Source organism: Musca autumnalis, unplaced genomic scaffold, assembly GCF_047663935.1.
Source record: "Musca autumnalis isolate F117 unplaced genomic scaffold, ASM4766393v1 scaffold_2, whole genome shotgun sequence".
NCBI lineage: Eukaryota > Metazoa > Arthropoda > Insecta > Diptera > Muscidae > Musca > Musca autumnalis.
This window is the reverse complement of record NW_027411755.1, coordinates 163,696,224-163,708,702: the sequence shown is the minus strand read 5'-3', so window position 1 is coordinate 163,708,702 and position 12,479 is coordinate 163,696,224. Positions and strand designations below refer to the sequence as shown.

The following is a 12,479-nucleotide window of genomic DNA, read 5'->3' as shown; positions in this document are numbered from 1 at the left end:
AAAGTTTACAACTTAGTCGTAATTGTAAGATCATTGAAATCTAGAGATAAAAGCATGAAAATTATAACCTAGAACAAAAGAAGCAGTTTAAGAAAGTACAAACCACATACATATCATACATACTTACCTAGTGAAGTCGTTGTTAAACATACATACCTACCTTGTTACCTTGTTCTTAACCTCGCATTTGAATTATACAAACCCTTGAATTATACAAAACCTTGAATTAAACAAAACCTAAAGGATATAAAAGCAAATATCTAAAGAATTATTAAAAACCAAAAATATCATGTGTATACTTTTATAGAGAAAATCAAAAAAGTTAAACTGAATAAAGATTGTAAAGCAAATACATATCAAGTTTTTTAAATCCAAAGGAAATAACCAGTGCGTGAAAGTTTGTATATAAACACTGAACATATTAAATTCGTTTCAGATACGTATCATTACAATTACAAAAAATATATTTAAAATTCGTTGTTTATTTTAAAAAACAACTTAAATATTGAGAGAACGTTTTTTCAAATACGGCCACTTTGACCTGCTTTTATATCCACTTAATAAACAAGAAACATATGTATATATTGTTTTCATAATTACACGCAGTGGGATCCTATAAACAATATTTTACACTATTTAGTGTAAATTGATACTATTATTTACCGATTTTTGGCTAGGTTTTTCGGATAATTGGCCACTGTGCAACGCCTTCTTTGTATTGAAGACCTCTAAAGGGTATTCACACTTCAGAGAAGCTCTCTAAATGACCGTTATTGTATATTGGAAACCTCTATATCGTAGACCTCTAAAGCAGCATCTATATAACGAAGATCTTAACGGAGGGAAGACCTTTAACGGGACTTCTTTGTACAAAATACCTCTAATGTATAGAATACCACAAAAGAGATTTCCTAACATAGAAGTTCTCTAAAGGATATTCCTTGCATAGAACGCTTATAAAGTGTCTTCTTTGAAAATAAGTCCACTTTGTATTGAAGACATTAACTAAATGTCATACAATTTACTGTGAGCCACTGTACACACCCATTTCTATGCAACAGATTTTATTCATGTTGTTCGCAAGTATCTAAGCGAACAACAGGAACAAATTGAAAATCTACTTAAACAAATAAATTCATATAATAAAATGAGAAGCAGACAGCAATTGAACGAGGGGAACAGCAATAGAAGTACACACATCTATCCGAGGCTAACGCAAAATACAGCCACACATCTAAGTATGAATGTATGTCTACAAAACAAAGTAACGTCAAAGAGCCAATCACACTCGAACGCAACAAAAGTGAAAAAGTAGCAACAACGACAATGCTAATCATAAACAAAAGAAAACATCGTCCAACTAGAATTGCTGGGCGCCTATTCCAAATTCCCATATGTTTACAAACACAAAAATCATGAGAGCAACAACATCAGCAGTATAGGTATAGCGCCAGCAAACAAATAATCACCGTCACTACAGCTGCAACAGCTGCTAACTGGACCCATCCATACACACTATGAAACCCACCACAACAAACAACAGGCATCCATCCACCCAACCAACCGAACTATAGTATCTATGACAATATTTTTCTTTGCTACATATCGTATTCGATGCATACGTAGTAGGGTACCACAAATATAATGTGTGTGCACACACCATATGCCGGCACCACATCCATCGAATATAGCGGCTGAGGAACGAACATCGGTACAAATATTGAGTTTTGTAGTAGCGCGAAAGACGAAGAATATGAAGAAAAACAACAAACAAATAAAAACAAAAGATGAGCAATCCCCAATATGAATGAATGAATATGGTCGGTTCAGTTCGTTTCGACCGACCGACTAAACGAAGAAAACGCACGAATGATTTCTGATACCAATCATTCGTATAGTAGGTACATACACACATATTTACGAACGTATGATGGAACCAACAACGAAGTGCAAAAAGAAAAACAAAAACACAATGTCGAGAACATTTTCACATAAACAAAATGAAATTTTTTACAACAACCACAAGGAAAAACAATGCGAACGAAGAACAGTAACAACAAATACAACAACTATAAAACATGTGTTGCGTATTTTCCCCACCCATCAATTTTGGATCAAGCATAGAACACACTTCTTTGGAGGTGACGATGACGAAGTCGATGACGAAAAATGAGTATAAAGCGCATAAATACCATGCATAGCTGTTGCCTAGTCTATTTGTACAGCTCCCTTTACATGAAATGATGGCGCAATGGGCACAGTACTTCGAAATCGGATGTAAGCAATTAAAAATGAAATCTGAAACTAGTAAGAATGATATTAAGTTCGTCTGGGCCGAACTTTTTGTAACCTTCAACACCAGTTGCATTGAAGTCAAATGGAATAATTACTTTATGAAAGTACTAAGCTTTTCCGCCACATCAAGGCTCAATCCAAGAAGAAGTGGAATATGCTAACTGAAAAAATTCTAACTGAAGTATTAATATTTTCTACCCATTGAGAATCCGAAATACCAAGGTACAGTCTTAAAAAAAAAACTAAACAAAAAATTTTAGGCACTTCAGTTGGATAAACACAGAATGTCAGGAGGTACGTTCTATAGGGACTATATCAAAACGTGGATCTGTACCGACCATTCTCAGCGGGTATGTTATGTCGCCCAACGAAGACTTAATATCAAACTTCAGCCATTTCGGTTAGGTAATGTGGCTAAAATTTTCCAAATATCGAAAATCGGGAGGCAGATTTTATGGGGCCTATATCAAAAGGTGGACGTACATATACCGACAAATTTCAGGTGGAAAATTTTATACACCCAACGATAACTAAATACCAAATTTCAGACATTTTGGTGGGATAATGAAGCTAAAACCTCCAAAATACCGAATATCGGGAGTTGCCGTTCTATGGGGGCTATATGAATGCATGGACTTATACCAACAAATTTCAGATGGAAAGTTTTATACACCCAACGATAACTAAATACCAAATTTCAGACATTTTGGTGGGATAATGAAGCTAAAACCTCCAAAATACCGAATATCGGGAGGTACCGTTCTATGGGGGCTATATCAAAACGTGGACCGATATATCCCTTTTTCAATACCAACCATCCTGCAAGCAATGAAAACTTCTATACCAAATATTGACTCTCTATCTTTAAAATTGCGAGCTTTATCTTGATTTCAACAGACGGACGGACGCACAGACGGACAGACGGCCATGGTTAAATCGACATAGAATTGTATGCTGATCAATAATATATATACATTATAGGGTCTCCGGCGAATATTTAGATGTGTTACAAACGGAATGACAAATTTAATTATACCCTCCATATGGTGGAGGGTATAATCAAAGGATTTCCAGAGCAGGCCTTAAACTGCACTTTTCCGAAATTTTGTGTTCGAGGTACCCGAAGGAAAGGACCAATATAGTCCACATTCAAACCTGATACAAACTGAATTATATAATACGATGTGCAAAGTTTGGACTAATAAGAACCTCCCTGCTAGAGTTATCTTACGGATTTTCCATTTTTGGTTGATGCCTTCAGGGTTCCTTGGAACTTTTAGGCCATTATCTCAGGAAGTATGGACTTCCCCCCGGAAAAAATGATACCATCGTGAAGTGACCCGCAAGGACATCCTTCTGAAAAATGTTTCAAAACGATACGAGAGGAGCTCTTAAACTTCACTTTTTCCGAATTTTGTGTGGGGGGGGGGGGTACCAGAAGAGTCCATATTCGAACTCGATCTATATCTGGAAGGAATAATACGATGTGTAAAGTTTGGATCAAATCGATTACCTTCTTCGAGACTTATCGTTCATAACATTTTAAAGAACAATTTTGAACTTTTGTGGGGAAGGTTCCCGAAGTGGTGCACCGGTATGGCCCATCTTCGAAATTAAAATAAGTTTGTCCAAAATATTACGAAGTGCTAATTTGGTTCGAATCAGTTAATCCAAAATTAAGGCTCGGCATGTTACACTCTAAGCGTACTGATTCCCCAATTTGTAGCCAATCTAGATCTTTCGTTAAAGGATCTTTTTCGAGTTTTTATTCTTAAAATGGACATAAAATTTTAATAAGGTTAATATCGGTATTTATCAGTTTATTGTTGTACAAATAAGATTTGCACAAATAAGATTAATATGTCAAGATCTGGCCTTTGAAATGGCCGTAGTTGAACTTGTTAGGGTTTTCTGGATTCCTTTTACTGATTTTCAGAAAAATTACTATAAAATATTTCTAATGATGTCACTGGGGATGTCTTTCCAATCACTATTATGTCCGTGAACCGATTTCTCATACGATTTTATTTGGCAAAAAATATTCTACCCAAAAATTCAGCATTTCAGTTTCTTTAGTAGCCGTTTAATTTCCATATTTGATGGGTTTTATTGGATTTGGCACACTTTGTGGAATTTATTGTGATAATACAGGATAATATCTATCTATTTAGTAAAAATTAAGTCATTCCAATATTATTGAGTGAGGAAAGGGCTCTGTTGTAGTTCATTTTAAAATACTGCACTGATGGTCTATTAGGTAATTCTTATTTGCTATAAATCGAAAATAAACTTTTTACATAAATTGTTGCCATAAACGAATAATTAATATGAAATGTTCTACAATTTTGATCTTTGCAATTTTGATCTTTGCATACACTCTACCATAAAATACTCTGAACTAAAATGGAAAAATTAGTGTCCTTTCATGTCCACAATTTTAGGCGGGTAAGTTTCAAATATAGCATCTGCGAATGCACCCGTGTGAATGCTAGACTTCTTGATCAAGTTGTAACGTTGGACCTCTCTTTCTGGATCATTAATACCCCTCCTGACATGGCTGGGAAAGGCGTCCTATCGACCATATGGTAATCAGGAGTTCAAACTTTCACAAATGACATCAGGGATGTAACTTGACGCCAAGATAGTACAATAGGGTATTAATGCCGTCTGGAAAGGTGAAAAATACATAAGACGTTGAGGATAAACAGTCCCGGAGATAGCACCCCACCTTGGGGAACTTCTATTTCACTATACTGGGCTTGGACTTCTTCTTCCTGAATTCCACGTACGACTGGCGCCCACAATTGATTATCCATAGACTCAAGGGTCTTTGCTATGGGCGACAAAAGCGACCATTTTCCATATTTCGGTAACGATGTGGGTGGCTAGCGACAGGTTGAAAACATTGGTGGGATACTTGCCACCCGGCAAATCCAGATGTTTCAGCATTACTATGGAGATTCCATCAGGGTCCAATGCTTTGGATCCTAATGTCTTGCTGGCATTCACGATATCATCCATTGTAAATTGCGGTAGTTCATCCCCAGCAGGAAGGTATCTAACGCAATTTCTCTTCGCCATGTCACTCCCAGGGGTCTTGGCACATTGTCAATTAAAATAACTTGCGCACATCTTCGGATCAGTACGCATAACGTCGCCAAAACATGACTGAGGTCCTATCTTCCTTCTTTCCAGGGTTCCATGGTTTTCCAGGCAAAACAAACATGTGTACGCTGAGGTGGCAGCCACTGACCACTGACTTCTCCCCAAAAATTGCCGACATAGTATATCCCCCGTATAACTGTACCTCCCGATATTCGATATTTTGAGGGTCTAATATATATTTTTTGACTGAACTAACCGTAATATAACATTTGAGGTTAACAGTGGTCAAGAAATTTCTCCATCAAAAATTTTTAACGTAGGTCCATCTTTTGGTATAGCCCCTGGTAACGGTACCTCCCGATTTTGGGTATTTTGAGGCTTTTAGCTACAATTTGTAACCACAATAGCTGTAATCTGACATTTGAAAGTTTTAAGGATCACAAAACTTTTTCACTAAAGTTGGGTAACATTACAGATGGGCGCGTGCCTAAAAAATTAGGCACGAACACGGACCAAAATTTTTATGCACATTCACGCACAAACACGGCGTTTTTCGAGAAGGCACGAACACGCACTACTCACGGCACGACACGCGCCCACCTCTAGTCAACATAGGTTCAGGTTTTGGCATATAACTAACTGTACCTCCTGATATTCGGTATTAAATTTTTTTAGGGTAACGTGATCGAAAACCTACTCCACCTAAAACTGTAAACATGAAAGGAAACTAATTATTCCATTTTAGTTCAGAATATTTTATGGTGGAGTCTATAAATTCGGCTCGGCCGAACTTAAGGTTTTTTTTGCATTCTTATTTCTATTTTGGTTCCAAAATTTAATTTATATGGAGTCGACAGAAAAATCGACCCTACATCATTATCTAAACACTGTGCTTTTTGTCTTGACTCTTTCTTATTAAAAATGGTCGAAATGCTTGGCCAAGAAATTTGGTCGGTCTAACAGAGATTCATTATAATATCAGCCTTTTGGTTCATTTGTATTAAGACCAAATATATTCCCGACAATTTGGAGTCTATTGTGACATGTTTTATGGGAGACTGATTTGTACGATAACTCAAAAAGTTCAAACTATGTGCAGCCTAATCATTTTTCCTAACCTAGATCATGTTCGAAGATGTATTATTACGTTTCACTCTTTTCTCCTCCTCCCCCACAAAAGTTCAAAAATGTTATAAAACATTCCAGAAGGGAATTGTCGGCATAGGTTCACGTTTTTTTCATATAGCCCCCTTGAAGAGTATTTTGAAGTTTTCAGCCACATCATCTAACCGAAAGGTCTGAAATTTGGTATATAGTCTTCTTTGGGGCTACAAACATTTGTCGTTAAAGGTTGCACGTTTTGATATAGCCCTCATACAACGATACCTTCACGATTTTCGATATTTTCAAGGATGTAGCCACAATAACATACCGAAGTTATGGAAATTTGGTATTTAGTACACTCATACCTCCTTATTCGGCCCCTCTTTCTACGGCATTTCTCTATAACGGCATGTTTAAATTATGGAACACCTTCGCTTTACGGCGCTTTGTTCTCGTTATACGGCCAGAAAAAATCGTTAATTTAAGAAGAAAATCAGAGAAATGTTAAACAACAGACAAATTTTTTAAAGCTGTTCCATGAAAAACTTGATTTAAATTAAACCTATTACATATTTAAGATATTTTCATACACACTATTAATCTGTTCCAGAACCTGCAAGAAGCTACTATTTTTTACTACGATAACATTTTTTCCTTTATGTTATCAGAACAAATAGTAAAAATTAGTAGATTCTTGCAGTTCTGCAACAAAACATATATGGTAAATTTCAAATTTCCTTTTCAATACCATTGAAAAAAAAATAAATTTTTTTTTGCGAGCACATCCGCGATTTTTGGTACTTACGTTAAGAAAAAAATTGTGGTTTCAAATATGTTCGCGTTCACAAAATTGGATGCTGCACCCAAAAGTTATAGGGGGTTTTGTTTCCTTATAAAGAAAAAATATTTAAAAATTCCCTTTGGGTTGTAATAAAAAAGTGTATACATAAATCGTTAACAGAATTTGATATCTATCCGTAGATCCTAAAATATTTGCAAAATTTATTTTTATTTTCGCGGAAAATAAAAAATAATGAAGAAATCTTGGGATAAATTTTATTTATTCTAATTCAGAGTCCATAAAAATCTCTAAAAAATAAATTAAAAATACGTACAGAATCTAGACAACGCATAGACAAATGTGAGAGATTGAGTTCATTGCATACATATTACAGCAACAACAAAAGACGAAAACTTATTGCTGAAATTTATATTATTATTTTGGTTTAATGCGAAAAATTGAAGACATATTTTTGGGAGTTATTCTACTATTTCGCTAATTTTCCATACAAAGTATTTTGCTAAAACTATTACAAGGAAAATAATTTGTCATCGTGAATGTATATTTGCTTTTTGCGATAAGCAATAGAAATAAGTAGTAGAGCGTAATAATGTTTAAAAAAAATTAATGTAATAAAAATTACAACCAAAGAAAAAACAATAAAATTAAAAAGCGTGTAATTCGCGAATCCGTTTAAATCAGTTGAGGTGCATGTGCTTTTCGGATACAAGGAGTCCATGTCTATCAATATGCATGGATTTTCCCATGTTTTATTCAGCGGCCAAAGTGTGCCATCAGTTGCATCTTACTATTCAAAAAACCTACAAAAATACCTCAATATAAATCATTTTAGACAGATTCGTCAAGAACTGCGGATGTGCCAACACATTCTATTTTGGGATAAATAGGGATATTACTCCCGAATCTTTGTAATTTGTGTCACACCTTTTTGGCAAATATAATAATTGCGTATAAAGGATTAAATTTATGCAAAAATAATCAAAGAAAATCGCGGTTCAATTCGCGGAATTTTCAAAATATATTTGTGCATATTTTCCTACTTTCAAGGTATCTATATCCGGCGTTTTAGTGGATGGATTCGAACGCGGAAGGGCTTATTAGATCCGGCACGTAAAAAAACTAAAATCGCGCGGGGTTCAGGTGTACCTGTACAACAGTTGTAAACATTAAAGCCAAAAAATATGTTTTTTCAGAAAATTTACGCACCAAATTTTCGCCTTTGGACTCCTATTACTAGGAAGCTGTACGGAGCACACTCATGAGATATACATCGAACGACGTGGACTCGCGAGTTCTACAATCCTATATACTAGTTTCGATTATTATCTAGTTGCACCCTCTAATTATAAGAAAAATTCGAAAAACACTGAAATCAAAACTTCAAAATGTCAGCATCGATTTTAGGGGGATGCAGTGTATATATCGAAAAGTCATACACTAGAACCATGTTGCCCAAGGGGTATTCTTTAGTTCTCTCTTTGAGCACAGGTTTGATTTTTGCGTGGTTTGGCCAGAAATCAAGAAAGAACACAAAAAAACTTGTAAACTTCAACACATTTTTCCCATTTTTTTATATTACCACCAACGCAGCTTCCACGAAAATTATTTGTTATGGTCCATATTATGAGATCGTGGCTAAAACACTTCAATTAATATAAATGTATTCATATTTTATAAAATATATTTACAGTTCGCGACATATTAAATGGTGAACCTAAACTTCAACGATTGTAAAACTTTTTTGAATATTACCATATGAATTGTTCTGGTTTTTTGTTATTACATACATACATACCTACCTCATGCTTTACTTGTTTTTATTGCTTTACATATTGCTTTTTATTGAAACCACGATGTAAAAGACATATTTTTACTTCCACTGTGAATTCAAACCTTATTTTTACAATAATCGGAACCGATCCCTTACTGTTAATATGGATTTGTATGATATGTATTGTCTCGCTTTACGGCGTTTCGCTTTACGGCTGACATTTTGGGAACGTATCTATGCCGTATAAAGAGGTATGAGTGTATTCGATATGGGTACACGCAGAAAAATATATGTTAGAAATATGTTTGGATCCAAACAAACATTTGTTTGGGACTGATTGCAAACAAATATATGTTTGGATCCAAACATAATTTGTTTGTGTCCAAACAAATATATGCTTGCAACATTTTGTAACATATGTATCTCAATTTTATATGTTTTGGTACCAATATATTTTTTATGTTAGAACATATTTTTATGGGTGGAAAGGATTTTTGTCAAAGAGAGTAACAACAGAGCTCTCGCTGCTGCGGAATTCTGGTTTATAATAAAGAGATGTGTGCATGGTGTAATAGGAGACACAGACGTTTTGTGATGTGTATGCGTAAAACACGTGTGTTTCGTGCTTCGTTGTTGTTAACCAATGTAGCAAGCAAAGAGGAAAAGAAAAAAAAAATGGTTTTAATTATGTTGGTCTTAGAGAACATCGTTGAGTAAGGACGGTAAAGTGAGTGAATACATCAGTGTTTTGTCTTCTTTTGAAGAAATTGTGTTTTTTAGTAAATTAAATGTCCAATACATTTTATAACTCAATCAAAAAGGTGAATGGAAATACATACATATTTCATTGATTGATACATACATAATCATTTGATTCCAGATGCCGATTTCCCGCTGATGATTTCAACTTTGAAGAAAATGTGTTTTATTTCACAACTAATGAGAAGCGTTCAACAATGTTTTTATATAATTTTTCCTTTTTAAAAGTGCGACTTTTTATAAGTTATTTCATTCAGTTTTTCTTTTATTAAAGGGTGTTATGTATTTCTTTGGAATTTTGTATGTACTTATGTGTCTTTGTTGTTTTGCCTTTTTTCTATGCCCTTCAATAAAAACACCACCATTTATAAATGTGTATATATGTTAGAAATAGCCAGTGAGCGCTTGCTGAGAGCAAGTGAGCATACATTTCAATGTGTTTCACATTGACATTTACGCTCCCTTGCTCTCAGAAAGCGCCCACTGGTACATGTGTTAGTGTTTTTTGTGGCTTTTGGGTTTGAATTTGTTGCACACAAACAGAACCTAAACATATGTTATGTTTGGAAGTGCTTGCAAACAAATATATGTTTGCTGCAAAATATGTTTGGGACATATGTTAGAGAGGCCATTTTTTCTGTATATACATATGTATTTCCATTCTAGTCTCTCGATTGTTTTCTCAGATGGTCCTGTAGTATTCTCACTTTGATATTTGCCCCCTAAGATTTTAATTTTCTTCATTTATATTTAATTCAGAACAGAGATCTTCTTCTGTTTCCAAGTTGGGAATATTATATTGTATGTATGTATGTAGGTTCACAATTATATCCTTTAATTTTGGTCGGATTTCAGGGAAAATTGTGGTAGACAGGCAACACTGAACGTGACCCAACAACATATGTTTGCGTTTAATCAATGTCAGTCTGCCAGTGTTTGTTTTCTTAGAGGATATTCAGATGGAGGATCCTCTAGAAATTTAATTATGCGTTCGTAAAACTCTCATTCTCTCATTGAACTCGAAAACTCACACTCTACAAACACTTACAGGCACTCACGTGCATGTAATCACCCCACTATAATAATGTGTGTAATAATTCTCAATGTTCTCAAATGTGCTCTTAAATACTCCGAGAATTATTTTATAAACACACGGGGGCCATAGGGATACGAACAGTCAGCCGGTATGTCAGTGTGTTTCTCCTTCTCCTTTGCAATGGGCAAGCAATAAACACCCCAAAATAAGAAAAACTGTCTGTGTGTTGTTGTAAGAGGAGGGAAAACCAAACATTTTTCATGAGTATTCAAAAACAAAATTACAAATGGAAATTCTGATGAGAGCAGAACAGAAGCACTGACACAGGCAGGCGGCAGACCCAAATCGACCGGCACAACTACTCAATTGAATTGTGAGGCAAAGTAACTTGCGGGTGCGCCCTCCTTGTCTGTGACCGTTGTTTGTACTGCCAGTGTTGTTGTTGTTACGTTTGGCTTATTTCATTTCGGTGGGTTGGGAGTTTGTTGTGAACAAATTTTCAAGAGGCCAATTTTTCTTCATTCAGTCTATGAGTAAACGTCGGACATAACGTTTGTTGCGCTGCTTCCATTTCCACTTCTTGGTTTGTTGCGACGGTTTCAAATGCGAATTGGAAAACAAAAAATATTTAAATGCGGGTGCATAAAGTGCGGTACACTATAACAGAATACAACAACAATTTACAATTTTGAAATGTGGAAAATGAATTTATGAAATCGAAGAAGAACGAAGAAAAGAAATTGAAAACGAAAAATGAAAAGAAACAAATTTGTATTTTGAAAATAAAACAATTCTATTCATGTTGTTCTGCATGTTCACTGGATCTGTCATAAGGGCAACACAATTTTAAAGTGGATATTTGGTGTTCTGTTTTGTGGTATCTTAAAGATGCATCTTCTGTCTCAACCTCAACCCCCCACACAACTTCGATACGGAGTAGTGCAATAAATAATTATTTTTGTTGTTGCTGTAATGGATATTCTTTTTTGTTTAAATCTCGCTGCCAAGTCAATATTAAATCTCTCTCCCACCAAAATCATCTAATAATTGATATCAGTGATCTGTGATGGTGGGGTAATGTGTGTGCCTCAAAATTTATGATATTGGTTTCGTTTCAACCCTGACGACGAAGTGTATATGAGAAGTAAATTTTAAAATAAATTGAATTCAATTAGAATTTGAAGTGAATTGAATTGAATTTTTACATGCAACAATGACAATTCGTTGCAGTGACGAGTGATTGAATCATCATCATCATCGGATGATGCATTTATGACATGATTGAATATACATACATACATACAACAAAGTTGCAACAAATTGTAAATGTGCCAAATTTTTGCTTCAGTAAAAAAACATATTGTGAAATTATTTTGAAATACATGTAGTGAGTAATGAGCGAAACGTTGAAAACTGTGTGAAGTAACTGTAATAGAAAGCATATGTAGAAATCAAAGCGAATCCTTTATCGGAGAAATTGGAAACCACTCAGATTTAGTAAATATTATCTGACTCTGAGCTTAAATTGGATTAGTTGTTTCAACTTTAATATATCGGCGGTAAAGGTGGTTCGTATACGAGGAGAATTCACAGGTTCGTATATAAAA

At 34.9% G+C, this 12,479-nt stretch overlaps 1 protein-coding gene across 1 annotated transcript in view; it reads left to right on the top strand.

Annotated features, from left to right (window-relative positions):
• Positions 1-11,304: 11,304 nt before the first annotated feature.
• Positions 11,305-12,479, top strand: part of kon (chondroitin sulfate proteoglycan 4-like protein) — a 99,869-nt gene continuing 98,694 nt past the window's right edge. Inside the window, exon 1 of the mRNA XM_073969716.1 lies at positions 11,305-12,465. The gene's annotated coding sequence lies outside the window, so the exon portion shown is untranslated. The remainder of the gene's footprint in view (positions 12,466-12,479) is intronic.